Source organism: Hippocampus bargibanti, linkage group LG20 (assembly GCF_051943395.1).
Source record: "Hippocampus bargibanti isolate YZ-2025 linkage group LG20, ASM5194339v1, whole genome shotgun sequence".
Taxonomy (NCBI): Eukaryota; Metazoa; Chordata; class Actinopteri; order Syngnathiformes; family Syngnathidae; genus Hippocampus; species Hippocampus bargibanti.
In genome coordinates, this window is record NC_142753.1 from 8,976,463 (window position 1) to 8,990,256 (window position 13,794).

Below are 13,794 nucleotides of genomic sequence, written 5' to 3' on the forward strand. Positions count from 1 at the left end.
ACAAAGCAAGACAAATCATACATTATTTTCCAACAGTGCTCTTTATCATGCTCTTTATATATGGATTAATATTCTGATTTTTTTGGACGTAGTATTTTAAATGTTCGCTAATATTAGTAGTAGTATTGGTATTATTATTATTATTATTATTATTATAGCTTCTATTCTATGTATCTTACAATGCAGTGCACCCAATGTACTGTATATGGATTAATATTGAGATTTATTGGACGGAGTATTTTAAATGTTCGCTTTGTTACAAATGCAGCGGTTGTGAAAGCTCAATATAAATACATCTGTATTGTATTGTATTCCCTTTCAATTAATACCATCTAGTAGAAACAAATATTGTTATCCCGTGACTTTAAAGTGTCCTTGAGAATTTTGAAAGGCGCATAGAAATAAAATGTATTATTAGTATTAGTATTATTATTATTATTATTATTAGTAGTAGTAGTAGTAGTAGTAGTAGTAGTAGTATTGGTAGTGGTATTATTATTATTATTATTATTATTATTATTATAATAGTTTCTATTCTATGCATCTTACAATGCGGTGCACACAATGAACTGTATATGGATAATATTCAGATTTCTTGGACGGAGTATTTTAAATGTTCGCTTTGTTACAAATGCGACGCATGTGAAATCTGTATTGTATTGTATTCCCTTTAGATTAACACCATCTAGTAGAAAAAAACATTCTTATCCGGTGACTGTAAAGTGTCCTTGAGAGTTTTGAAAGGCGCTTAGAAATGTATTATTAATTATGATTATTATTATTGTAGCTTCTATTCCATGCGTCTTACAATGCGGTGCACCCAATGTATGTATGTGGAACTGTCGGGGCTTGGAATTGAATTGTCCTATTGTCAACGGATGCTACAGCTCCGTGTTTGCTTTCAACATGTAGCTTGTAGCAGACGTGCACATTTCACCATGACATACTTGATCCACTGGTGAAAAGGACATTTTGATCCACTTTTTACCTAGAACTGCTTCATACAACAAAGAGGGTGCAGAAAGTGCTTACAATGGAATGACTGTCTGTGTCTTTTGTGTTGTGTCACATTATTTGTTATATAGTTTTGTTGTATTGATTTCAAGATTGCGCCGCAAGAGTGGTTGCCTTTATAGTAGTTCTTGTATTTTGTTTTTTCGACTTCTTCCTTTCCTTTACTCTTCCTTTCATAACTTTGCTGCTGTAAAATGTTAATTTCTCCACCGCGAGACTAATAAAGGCTAATCTAATCCAATCTAAAACGGTTTTAAAATAGGCCATTAATTGAAGATGTATCCGGAAGATATACGGATATATATAGATATCCATGCGTAGCTGTGGATTGATTATCGTATTATTCACAGTTTTTTTGTCCCGCTCGTGTTTTGACTAAATGCAAGGTATTCCCCACTTATCAAATGCAACTTTAATGCACAGTGTACAGTTATTCGCTATATCTGCAGTGAGATCTATTGCAATGAAATCCGTCACGCTCGCTCCGTTTCGCCGACACTAATTGCGGGCCCGCAGATAACACCTGGAGCCATCGATTTCACACAGTTCCCTTAATATGAACCATTTAGCTGATTGTCCTTGAAGATAATTCCGACTGTTTATAAATTATAAAATATATTATTAATACATTATTATATCAAAAAATATCTAACGCTAATCTTGCATTACAAGATGAATGAAGTCATTTCTCAGCATTTACCTCATTTAAATAAATTAAAAACAAGAGTACAGAGCTTTGGGTCAGTATTAAGAACCCCACCGTTGCCTTTTGAAGGGGGTGATTTTGAGATAGCGGCGTTGGGGAAACAAATGAGATTCAAATATTATACGCTCGTGCTTGATGACAAGGATTCAAAGGGAGCGAGTGACGAGTGGTGGGTGGGGTTTGGGGGTTTGACGAAGGTAGCAAGTGGAGCATAAACGTGCTTTCACTCAGGATTCCTCTGCTAATCCGTCCTGTCGCTGGCAACTCCAATCGCAGCTTTGACTCTGTGGATGTGGTTGGGAATTACAAGTGTAAATGTCTGTGAGTGAAGGGGAAGGGATTAGACGCAGAGTGGTGGAGAAGTACACTTTTTGGGGGAGGGTCACTTTTGCCAGGCGGTGTTACGCAGAAAAGCAAATGGTACCGAACGACTTGTTTGAATGTTTTGGAACGGCAAACGAACGATTCGCAGAATGCATGTCGGAGCAGTGCAACAACACTCAAAGTTAATTCCTAATTTATATGGGACTGGAGTTATCTGAGCTTGAAATGGTGATGGCTGTACAAAATACATATATACAGACGCTCCCCAAGTCCCGAACGAGATACATTCCGAACGGTCGTAAGGTGAATTTGTTCGTAAGTTGCTTTAGTGCTATATTTTGTATGGAATGTAGCGTTAAGGCTTATGTAAGTATGTTTATGGTTTATGTCAGTAACCTGTATTGGACGATACATTCCGAACGGTCGTAAGGTGAATTTGTTCGTAAGTTGCTTTAGTGCTATATTTTGTATGGAATCTAGCGTTAAGGCTTATGTAAGTATGTTTATGGTTTATGGCAGTAACCTGTATTGGACGATACATTCCGAACGGTCGTAAGGTGAATTTGTTTGTAAGTTGCTTTAGTGCTATATTTTGTATGGAATCTAGCGTTAAGGCTTATGTAAGTATGTTTATGGTTTATGTCAGTAACCTGTATTGGACGATACATTCCGAACGGTCGTAAGGTGAATTTGTTCGTAAGTTGCTTTAGTGCTATATTTTGTATGGAATCTAGCGTTAAGGCTTATGTAAGTATGTTTATGGTTTATGGCAGTAACCTGTATTGGACGATACATTCCGAACGGTCGTAAGGTGAATTTGTTTGTAAGTTGCTTTAGTGCTATATTTTGTATGGAATCTAGCGTTAAGGCTTATGTAAGTATGTTTATGGTTTATGTCAGTAACCTGTATTGGACGATACATTCCGAACGGTCGTAAGGTGAATTTGTTCGTAAGTTGCTTTAGTGCTATATTTTGTATGGAATCTAGCGTTAAGGCTTATGTAAGTATGTTTATGGTTTATGTCAGTAACCTGTATTGGACGATACATTCCGAACGGTCGTAAGGTGAATTTGTTCGTAAGTTGCTTTAGTGCTATATTTTGTATGGAATGTAGCGTTAAGGCTTATGTAAGTATGTTTATGGTTTATGTCAGTAACCTGTATTGGACGATACATTCCGAACGGTCGTAAGGTGAATTTGTTCGTAAGTTTCTTTAGTGCTATATTTTGTATGGAATGTAGATTTAAGGCTTATATAAGTGTGTTTATGGTTTATGTCAGTAACCTGTATTGGACGATACATTACAAACGGTCAGAAGGTGAATTTAGTCCTATATTTTGTATAGAATGTATATTTTAGGCTTATATAAGTGTGTTTATGGTTTATGTAAGTAACCTGTATTGGTTTATACTGAAAAATAAATATTAAATAAAATATATGCTCTATAAAGATATGTAAATGTACAACTGGAGATAATACTACATATGTTAGTAGAAAAATGTTCGTATGTACCATTGTTCGTAACTCGAATGTTTGTAAGTAGGGGAGTGTCTGTATACTTATTGATTTATATAGATGTAGATATAGACATATCACACTATGGAGGGATCACTTTTCAATTTTAAATTGCAACCCCCCCACCCCCTTTTAATTCCTCCCTTTCTCATTTGAATAAAGAGAACAGACATGGTAATTAACAGGGTATTAAGAAGGCGAGTGAGTGCGAGCATGGGAGAGGAAAGGAGGGAGACGGGTGAGAGTGCATGAGAAGAGCAGTGGGGGGGATGATAGCGAAGAGTAGACAGGCGCGAAAGTGAGGAGCTGGAGAGAATTAATAATATGCCAGATATCTCCAAGGCCTCCTTAATGGGTTGTGACAGGAATTTATTCACACTTAGGCTGGTATCAAATCAAATGGCAAGGCAAGTGGCAGTGGCAGGCTTCAGTTCAAGAAGGGGGGGGAATGCTCACGAGAGGATTGATGGAGGGGTGGGGGGCATGTTTTACAGGTCCACCAGGACAACCCCTTTCCCCTATTAGTGGATAAAAGCGCTATCATCCGAGGAAGCCGAAAAAAAAAAGACACAAAGCATGTAAAGGAAGTGCGGCGAAGGCAAAATATGATGAGCGACGTGTCGACCGCCTTGTCCCACGAGCCAGATGGAATGATTATCAAGAGTCGCCATGAATCATCTTGCAAAAAGCACCCTCGGTCCATCAGTCAGACAGAAGGTTGCTTTCCACATATTCGCAATGGAGCTGCCTGCCACAGGCGGCGGACAAAAAAAAAAAACAGTTGTGGCTAAATGAGCAGGAAGTTAAATGCTGTTTCCTGTCCTAGTTTGGCATGTGAGCAGTAATGCGGGTGATTCATTAAGGATGTAATTTGTGGTCACATGGGTGTGACTCTTTTTTTTTAATATCAGAACACTGAATATGAATAAGGACCTGGAATTGATATGCGCAATCACATTCGAGCGCTCCAGTGGACCGAGGCACACAGATTGAGCCGCCAATGAATTATGCTTAAAGGACAACCGACGTCCCCGGACAAGTTGTGTGTATAATTTGTAAAATGGCTTCAAATGACTTCTACTGGGCGTATTTTAATAAGATTCCAACGCGTATAGCTATATTTTACGTTTTAAGACTCGCGCTGAACATTCAGGAAGTCTTGTTTTTGAGTTGGTGACGAGTCCGTACGTGACGTCAGAAAAGGACCGCCTCCTCACCGTAAAAAAAAGACGCATTGTAGCGTCTTTCCATCACGTCAATGTATTTTGCTGTACTGTTTTTTTTTAAAACCATGTTTTACACCCAAAAGCCGCCAGCAGAGGGAGGCAAACTCCATGGAAGGAATGTATCAGACATTCCCCCCGCCAGTGTGCCTCAAAATGGCCCAAATAAATTCTTTAATCGATTGCAAACATGTATGCTTTGCTCTTCAGAACTATTTGAATCATATTCATAACTGGATGTGTAACAAGAAAGCATATTCTCCGAATCTGAAGCCATTGTTTTGATTCACAAGCAATGCAAGACGTCATGGCGTGACGTCACAAAATGGGGGCGGGACTTTCTGAAAATACCCAATTCGCAGCTCAATTTTTTTGCAGATTTTGGACACTTTAAGTCATTTTTATTGGTGTTTTGCCTTTGACTAAAAATAACATACTGCATGTTTTGGATATTTTAGATGCTATAAAACGTTTTTCTGGTGTCAGTTAAAAAAGAAAAAAGTGACGGTTGTCCTTTAATGCTACTGTAATATTGATGCAAACATTAATTTTCCACCACGCTCGGATAAATCAATAAATAAATAGATATATACATACATAAATGAGTGGATTAAAATGAATAAATGGATAAGTAAATACATATAAATACATATAAATAGATACAGTGATACCTCGGTTTACGAACCCCTTGGCTGACGAACTTTTCGGTTTACGTCTGTGTAAGCTCTCAGTCGTACAGGAGTGGTCCATCGATGAAAAGGTTTCTTCAGTCGTCATCTGTACTTCTTTGAAGGTGTCGGACGTTTCGCTTCTTATCCAAGAAACTTTGTCACGAATTGTGACTAATAGCACATTTCAGTCGTACAGGAGTGGTCCATCGATGAAAAGGTTTCTTCAGTCGTCATCTGTACTTCTTTGAAGGTGTCGGACGTTTCGCTTCTTATCCAAGAAACTTTGTCACGAATTGTGACGAATAGCACATTTATTATACATAAAAGAATTTTGTGTAGATTTAAGGCTTATTTAGTAGAAAATTGTGTTTTATGGGGACCTGGGAACGGATTATTCTCATTTTTAATGGTTTCTTATGCGAAATAAATGTTCGGGAGACGAACTTTTCGCCTTACGCACACTTTCTGGGAACCTTATTTAGTAGAAAATGATGTATTATGGGGACCTGGGAATGGATTATTCTCATTTTAATGGTTTCTTATGGGAAGTAAATATTTGGCAGACCAATTTTTCGCCTTACACACACTTTCTAGGGAACCAAGTTTGTGAGCTGAGGTATCAATGTACACCGTAGTCATTGTACTACTGCCGATAGAGCGACGGCGTCACGTGGATGGGAAAGGAGTGATAAAGTGCCGCGGCCAAAGAGGATTTTCTAAATCATATGTATTTTCCTTCATATTGGCCTCAAGAATCGAATAACCTTGGAGTAGGCAGCCGCCTTGTTATTATTCGACAGGAGAGAGTGGTGTGAGGCAATTCATTGAAGTGTACGCTCCCGAGACACTATCACGGTAAACAGCAGTGTCCATTTGACACCGCATGTCCACACGTTCCAATCCCTCACTAATCCCTACCCACCGTCTGGAGTCACGGAATAAACAAGAGACTACCTGAAAAAGACCAAAACACAATGAAAAAAAAACTCCAAAATGGGGTTCAGACATTGTGACACACATGTACGTTGATTTTCATGGATTGGAAGCTTATTCCTGAGCTATTCTCCTTTAATAATAATAATAATACATTTAATTTATAAGCGCTTTTCTAAACTCTCGAGGTCACTTTACAGTCACATGATAAGTTTCTTTGCGGGTGAGCAGCGGCAGCCACACTCACCAGCATTCACTCAACCCGGAATAACTCAAATAGATAGAAAGCTAACTAATAGATAGCTATTAGATAGCTAGTGAGCTAGATAGGTAATAGATAGCTAGATAGCTAATAAATAGCAAATAGATAGGTAGCTAAGTAGCCAGCCAGGTAGCCAGCTAGATAGACAGCTAGAGAGCCTGTTAGATAGCTAGCGCGATAGCTAGCTATGTAGCCAGCTAGATAGATAAATAGCTGGATGGCGAGATAAATAAACATTTAATAAAATATATGCTCGATAAAGATATATACATGTACAACTGGGGAGAATACTACATATGTTACTAAAAAAAAAATTTGCATGTACGATTGTTCGTAACTCGAATGTTCGTAAGTAGGGGAGTGTCTAGTAAGTAGGGGACTGTCTGACATATTGATTTATATAGCGCTTTAACAACAACTGAAGCTGTAACAATGCGCTAACATGGACAAAAGGCAATTGCTGCCCCCTCGCGGAAGGGAAAAACATTGCCATAGGTCTGACCAGCGCTTTATCAGCACCCCCTGCAAGAAAAAAAAAAATACATTTGAGAATGGCGCTCCACGTCAGGCTTTTCAATTTCTGAATAAATTCAAGAATGGCAGCAAATGAGTTAAATTTCAATACGGACGTATGATAATACAGTAAAGTCTCGTTATATCGATATCGGATATATCGATAGTCCCGGTTATATCGATACTATTTCTATGCACGCACGGAGAAAATTACATGCAAACAGGGTCGGATATATCGATAGTCCCGGTTATATCGATATTTTTTCGGACTCCCTTGAATATCGATATAACGAGACTTTACTGTACTTGCGTAATTCCTCCTCAGTGCATTTGATTGCAGATTTGAGGCGGTACGTTAGTGATCAAATTCTGCGTGACCACGACGTACTCATCGTGATAAGATAATGCGACTAAAAAGAATTCAACGACAGGTTTGGAATGGGGTGATAGAAAAGAGTCGCATAGACAAGTCCTTTGTGTTGATGTCCGGATGCTTTATGGGGACGTCGCGGCCCTGAGTGATAGTCTTGCTCTCACTATCCGTCGATTGGGGTAATTGCTGTTTGTCAGAGTCCGGCTGACGGATGGCGATGCGATCTGGAGGGAGTTTGGCGCCGTTGGGAGGAAGTCAGAGGGGTGCAAACCTAGCGCTCGCCACAAGTGTCTTTAAATGCGGAGCCGACTTGGTGTGACAATGTGCAGTTGAATATAAGTACGCTTCAAAGTGGGGTGTCGAGACCTCGTCTCCCTTATTCATGTATTCATTTATCCAGTTATTTAGTTAGTTATTAGATTATTTATTTATCCGTGTGTGTATATTTATGTACCAATTTTTTACCAACCTTTTATTTATTTATTTATTTAGGTATTTAGTTATTTATTAGGTTATTTTTTTAATCCGTGTATCCATTTATGTAGCCATTTATTTACCACCCTTTTATTTATTTATTCATTTATTTAGGTATTTAGTTATTTATTAGGTTATTTTTTTTATCCGTGTATCCATTTATGTAGCCATTTATTTACCACCCTTTTATTTTTTTATTCATTTATTTATATAGTTAGTTATTTATTTATTAGGTTATTTATCCGTGTTTCCATTGATGTACCAATTTATTTACCAACCTTTTATTAATGTATTTGTTTATTTAGGTATTTAGTCATTTATTAGGTTATTTATTTATCCGTGTATCCATTTATGTACCAGTTTATTTACCAACGTTTTATTTATTTATGTAGTTATTTATTTATTAGGTTATTTATTTATCCGTGTATCCATTCATGTACTAATTTATTCACCTACATTTTATTTATTTATTTGTCCATTTAGTTAGTTATTTATTACATTATGTATTTATCCGCGTATCCATTTAAGTACCAATTTATTTACCAACCTTTTATTTATTTGTTTATGTAGTTATTTATTTAATAGGTTATTTATTAATCCGTGTATCCATTTATGTACCAATTTATTTTTCCATTTTTTTATTTGGTTGTTTGTTGTTTATTCATGTATTTATTTATCCACTTATTTATCCACCCATTCATTTATTTCTGTATATATGTACGTGTTAATGTATGCATGTATGTTTGGATGTGTTTATGTATAGTGGGTACAGTATGTACAGTATGTACGTAGGTACGTATGTATGTGTGAACGTATGTACAGTAAAGTCTCGTTATATCGATATTCAAGGGAGTCCAAAAAAATATCGATATAACCGGGACTATCGATATATCCGACCCTGTTTGCATGTAATTTTCTCCGTGCATGCATAGAAATAGTATCGATATAACCGGGACTATCGATATATCCGATATCGATATAACGAGACTTTACTGTATTTATGAATTTTTATTTATCCAGTAAAATTATGTGCGCTCCACATCAAGCGTTTCAATTCCCGAATACATTCAGGAATGGCTATGAATGAGTGATTTTTTTTTTTGTTTTTTTTTCCAAAGCTGATCTTCAGCAGCGACACTTTTCACTCGGCCATCAATCACCCGTCCAATATTCTATTTGCCCTCGCTGCGACAAAACTTTATCACTCGCCGGTTATTTCTTGATCAAACGGATTCACTTGCCAACCCAGAGCTGTCGGCACATCCATCAATCTCTCCTCCACCGTTTCCAAAACTCAAATGTCGAATTTGCTCGCAAGCATCGTTTGTTTGGCTCGCGTTTCGTCATCCTTTTACAATCGGGTTGAAAATTGTCAGCGTTCAGCCCGACAGCCTCTACCTGCTCATCCATCCTTCTCCCAACACCTAAAAGTCCATTTTTCATTCTGCCTTTAGACATCAGCCTGCTATTTATCCGTGTTTCTTCTTTCTATCGCTCTTATCGCAAATCCTTCACCTCTTTTTCCGTCAACCCTTTTACCCGTGCAACGTCGAGTCATCTCTCTCGCAAGCCTGTTCTTCCTCGTTTATCGCCTCTACTCCGCTATCTCACTCCACTCCCATTTACCCCCCCCCCCCCCTCGCCGCTTCATCCACAGCCATCCGATATGGCTGAAGCAACTGCAGCAGATGTGACCCGGCTGCAAACATCTGCTTCCCTTGTCCGGCCGCATCTTTCGTCTGTTTATCGGACTAACCGCTTTAACTCCCCAAAGCTTGCTGTCTTTGTTGCTCGCCTTAATATGCAGCTGGGAAGCCCGGAGGAAAATAAATGGTTTCCAAATGCAGCGTAAGAAATATTAGACTCTCTTCTTTCATCAGAAAAAAATGAGTTAATTCCTACATTATATGGGTCTGGAGTTATATGAACTTGAAATGGGGGCGTCATTAGGGCCGTATTTTCCACACTATAAAGCACAGGTGTCAAAGTCAAGGCCCGCGGGCCAAATCCGGCCCGCCACATCATTTTTTTCGGCCCGTGAAAGCAAATCAAACTTGTTAAATTCCATGATGATTGCTAAAATCTGAGCAAAAATGTCATATTTTTGGATGTCAACCACAATAAAAGTCATTATTCTTGACTTCAGATTTGAAAACGAGTTATTCATTAATTTGCTGTGTGCTGTATATGTAATATTTGAAGGGATTTAAACATTCTAATGGGTTCCCCAAATTCATAACGGCCCTCGAGAGGAAACCATAACTACAATGTGGCCCGCGGCAAAAAATGACTGACACCCCTGCTATAAAGGATTTGGGATTACAAGGGATTAAAATAATAAATATATGTACAGTTTTTCTCATATATATGATGCACTGCATTACAATGCGTATTATAGAATGTCAAGATTAAAAAAAAAAAACGGAACACTAAAATTTCTTAACCGTTTTTGGCACACACAGCGAAATTCATATCGCTCAGACAACCAACAAAAATCAGCAAAACAAGCTCAGCATGAAACATGCCAAACATGAACATATGACTGCGTTAAGGAGAATGTTTGCACGCCGGCGTTGGCAAAAACGCGTCTATCTACTCGAAACGAAGACAAAGTGCTTTCCAAGTGTCATGGATAACATTTGCAGAGAGCACATTTTTCCGTACTGTCAACTTGGATGATTTGACAGAACTCAATTTGCATGCTAATGCGTCGCGTTGGGGGAAGGTCGCCTTTCAAAACAAGGTTATTTATCTTTAGCAGTGTTATAATCGGGACAAAAAAAAATGCCATTTCCACACTTCACCGGTGTGTTTTTGTTTTTAACCCATTCACTAACCAGACGTGCAAAAATGTGTCCACTCCAGTGCCAGGGTTTTTGTCATTGTCACTCGAATTCCAGGGCCCACAGAATATTGACTTTTAGGATTACATAAACATTCAATGCAGCGTAAGAAACCTTAGATGCTGTTCTTTCACCAGAAAAAAAAAAGAGTTAATTCCTAAATTATATGCGTCTGGAGTTATCTGAGCTTGAAATGGGGGTAGCTGTACAAAATACAATGTATATTGATTTATATAGTGCTTTAAAAACTGCTGAAAGTGGAACAAAGCGCTAACATGGACAAAAGGCAAATGCTGCCCCCTGTTGGGAGGGAAAAAAATTGCCAGAGGCCATGGCTAGCGCTTTACGGGTACCCAAACAAGAAAAAAAAAAACGAACAATTGAATGGCAGTGAATGAGTTACTTTAGTGTATTTTTGCGATGCTTTTTTGTTTTCATTCAATACAAAAACGGGAGGGGTAAAAAAAAAAAAAAGTTTGCAGTATTCCAAGGGTTTTTCAGCCATTGTGTTAAAATGCTGCTCAGTATGTTTTGTTATGTTGTTGGGGATAAAGCGGAACAAAGCTGAGCTCAGGCTTCACCTCAATGTTTCCCTGTTGTGTTAACATTTAAAAGCAGGCGGGGGAGCGCCGCTGCGCAGCTTTTAAAAATAACCAATTCTCCTCTCTGCTGCTGCTGACACGACTGACCTAGGACCATTATTATTGCGGCACAATCAGGGCGGCCTGGCACGCAATATCGAAACAGAGTCGGCAGATGCGAATGAAGGGAGGGAAGAAACGGAGGGGGATTCAACCTGCGGAGGTATAGCGAGTGAAGAGAAAAGAAAAAAAAACAATTTTCCTGCTCTGACGAAAGAACAAAAGCTCCCATTCAATCTGTACGTACACATCCACAAACAAAAACACATCCACGGTAGATAAAGGGAAGCTAAAAGACTGCGCCTGAACCTATGCTGCCCTCCATATATCAATAACCGCTTCATTTTGATCGAATATGGCAACAGCAGTGAGGTTAACCTTTCGATGGCACAGAAACGTATTGTAACATCATTTCAATTCTTTTGGTTTTTTTTTTTTTTTTTTTTTGCCAGAGATGAAACATAAGATCACACGTGTTCTATTTGCTAATCTATTAGCGATCTTGCTAGCTATCCACAGAAAAACCTATCCTGTGACTGTAAAGTGACCTTGAGAGTTTTGAAAGGCGCTTATAAATAAAATGTATACATTTTTGATTATTATTTGTAGCTATCTAGTTAGCTTTCTATCTATTTGAGTCACTTCCGCACTGAATGAACACTGGCGCGTGTGGCTGCCGCTGCTCACCCACAGAAAAACATATCCTGTGACTGTAAAGTGACGTTGAGAGTTTTGAAATGCAATTTATTAATTATAATAACAATATTAATATTAACATTAAGGTTAATACTAATATTAATATTGATATTAGTGATTCTATTATTATTATTGTTATTAATTTTAATAATAATAATAATAATAATAATAATAATAATAATTTTATTAATAATAATAATATTGTTATTATTTTTATTTTTATTATTAGCTTATTAGCTATCTATTAGCTAGCTATCTTTTTGAGTTACTTCCGGGTTGAGTGAACGCTGAATGAAATGTATTATTATTATTATTATTATTATTATTAGTAGTAGTAGTAGTAGTAGTAGTAGTAGATTATATCCATTAGCTGGCTGGCTAGCTGTTTGCTGTCTAGCTGGCTAGCTGTTAGCTATCTATTCACTATTTATTTGCTATCCATTAGCTAGCTAGCTAGCTTTCTATCTACTTGAGTTACTTCGGGGTTGAGTGAACGTTGGCGCATGTGCCGCTGCTCACCCACAGAAAAACTTTATCTTCTGACTGTAAAGTGACGTTGAGAGTTTTGAAATGCAATTTATTAATTATAATAACAATATTAATATTAACATTAACATTAAGTTTAATACTAATATTAATATTGATATTAGTGATTCTATTATTATTGTTATTATTAATTTTATTATTATTATTAGATTATCAGCTATCTATTAGCTAGCTAGCTAGCTTTCTATCTACTTGAGTTACTTCGGGGTTGAGTGAACGTTGGCGCTGCTCACCCACAGAAAAACTTTATCCTCTGACTGTAAAGTGACCTTGAGAGTTTGGAAAGGCGCTTATAAATGAAATGTGTTATTATTAATATTATTATTATTATTAAGATGGAAAATTGGAAAAGATGGACTAAAATGTGCGACCGGGACCTCACAATTTAAGAAGACTTGGCAGACTGCCAATCGCTCCAACAACGGAGGGATTGAGCTCCCGCTGCCCCTTGACACTGACATTTTGACAACATAGAAAGCAATAAAGCAGAGGTGGTGCCAAACCAAATAGAACCGGGCTGCACGTTGGAAACGGAACAAGAAAAATGAAGAAAGGTGGCAAAAAGCAATTGACGGGAGCGGGGGGGGGGGGGGGGGGGGGGGTAACGCCACGCAATACAAAGGAAAGGATTGACGTTGACGTTTGACTTCTAAGATAAGGATTTTGATAAAATAGCAATTTTTATGTTTTCACATGAAAAGAAAAGCACAGCTTGTTCGCCCCCTCCCTGGTTGTTTGGTCAGCTTTCTGTCTGCGCCGTTGAAAAATGTGTGGGGTGGACGTTATTTGAAAGGATGGTGGATGCAATCTGTACTTTCAGACTTGACTGACAACCAGATTCCTGATCTGCACTTCACATTGCAGGCCCCCTCTATCAATCTGTCGCGCCCCCTCCTCCTCCTCCCTACCACAAAAAAAGACAGGTAACACATTTGGAAAAAGTGTGCTGACATTTGAGGACACTCAAAAAGTCGAACGCCTCAGCCGATAAATAAATAAACAAATAAATGCATACATAAATAAATAGGTGGAGGGATGAATCCATGAGTGAATTAATGA

The 13,794-nt window shown here is 38.0% G+C and overlaps 1 protein-coding gene across 1 annotated transcript in view; it reads right to left on the bottom strand.

Moving 5' to 3' along the window:
- Window positions 1–13,794, bottom strand: part of med30 (mediator complex subunit 30) — a 28,445-nt gene that overhangs the window by 6,402 nt on the left and 8,249 nt on the right. The gene's annotated exons all lie outside the window — the stretch shown is intronic.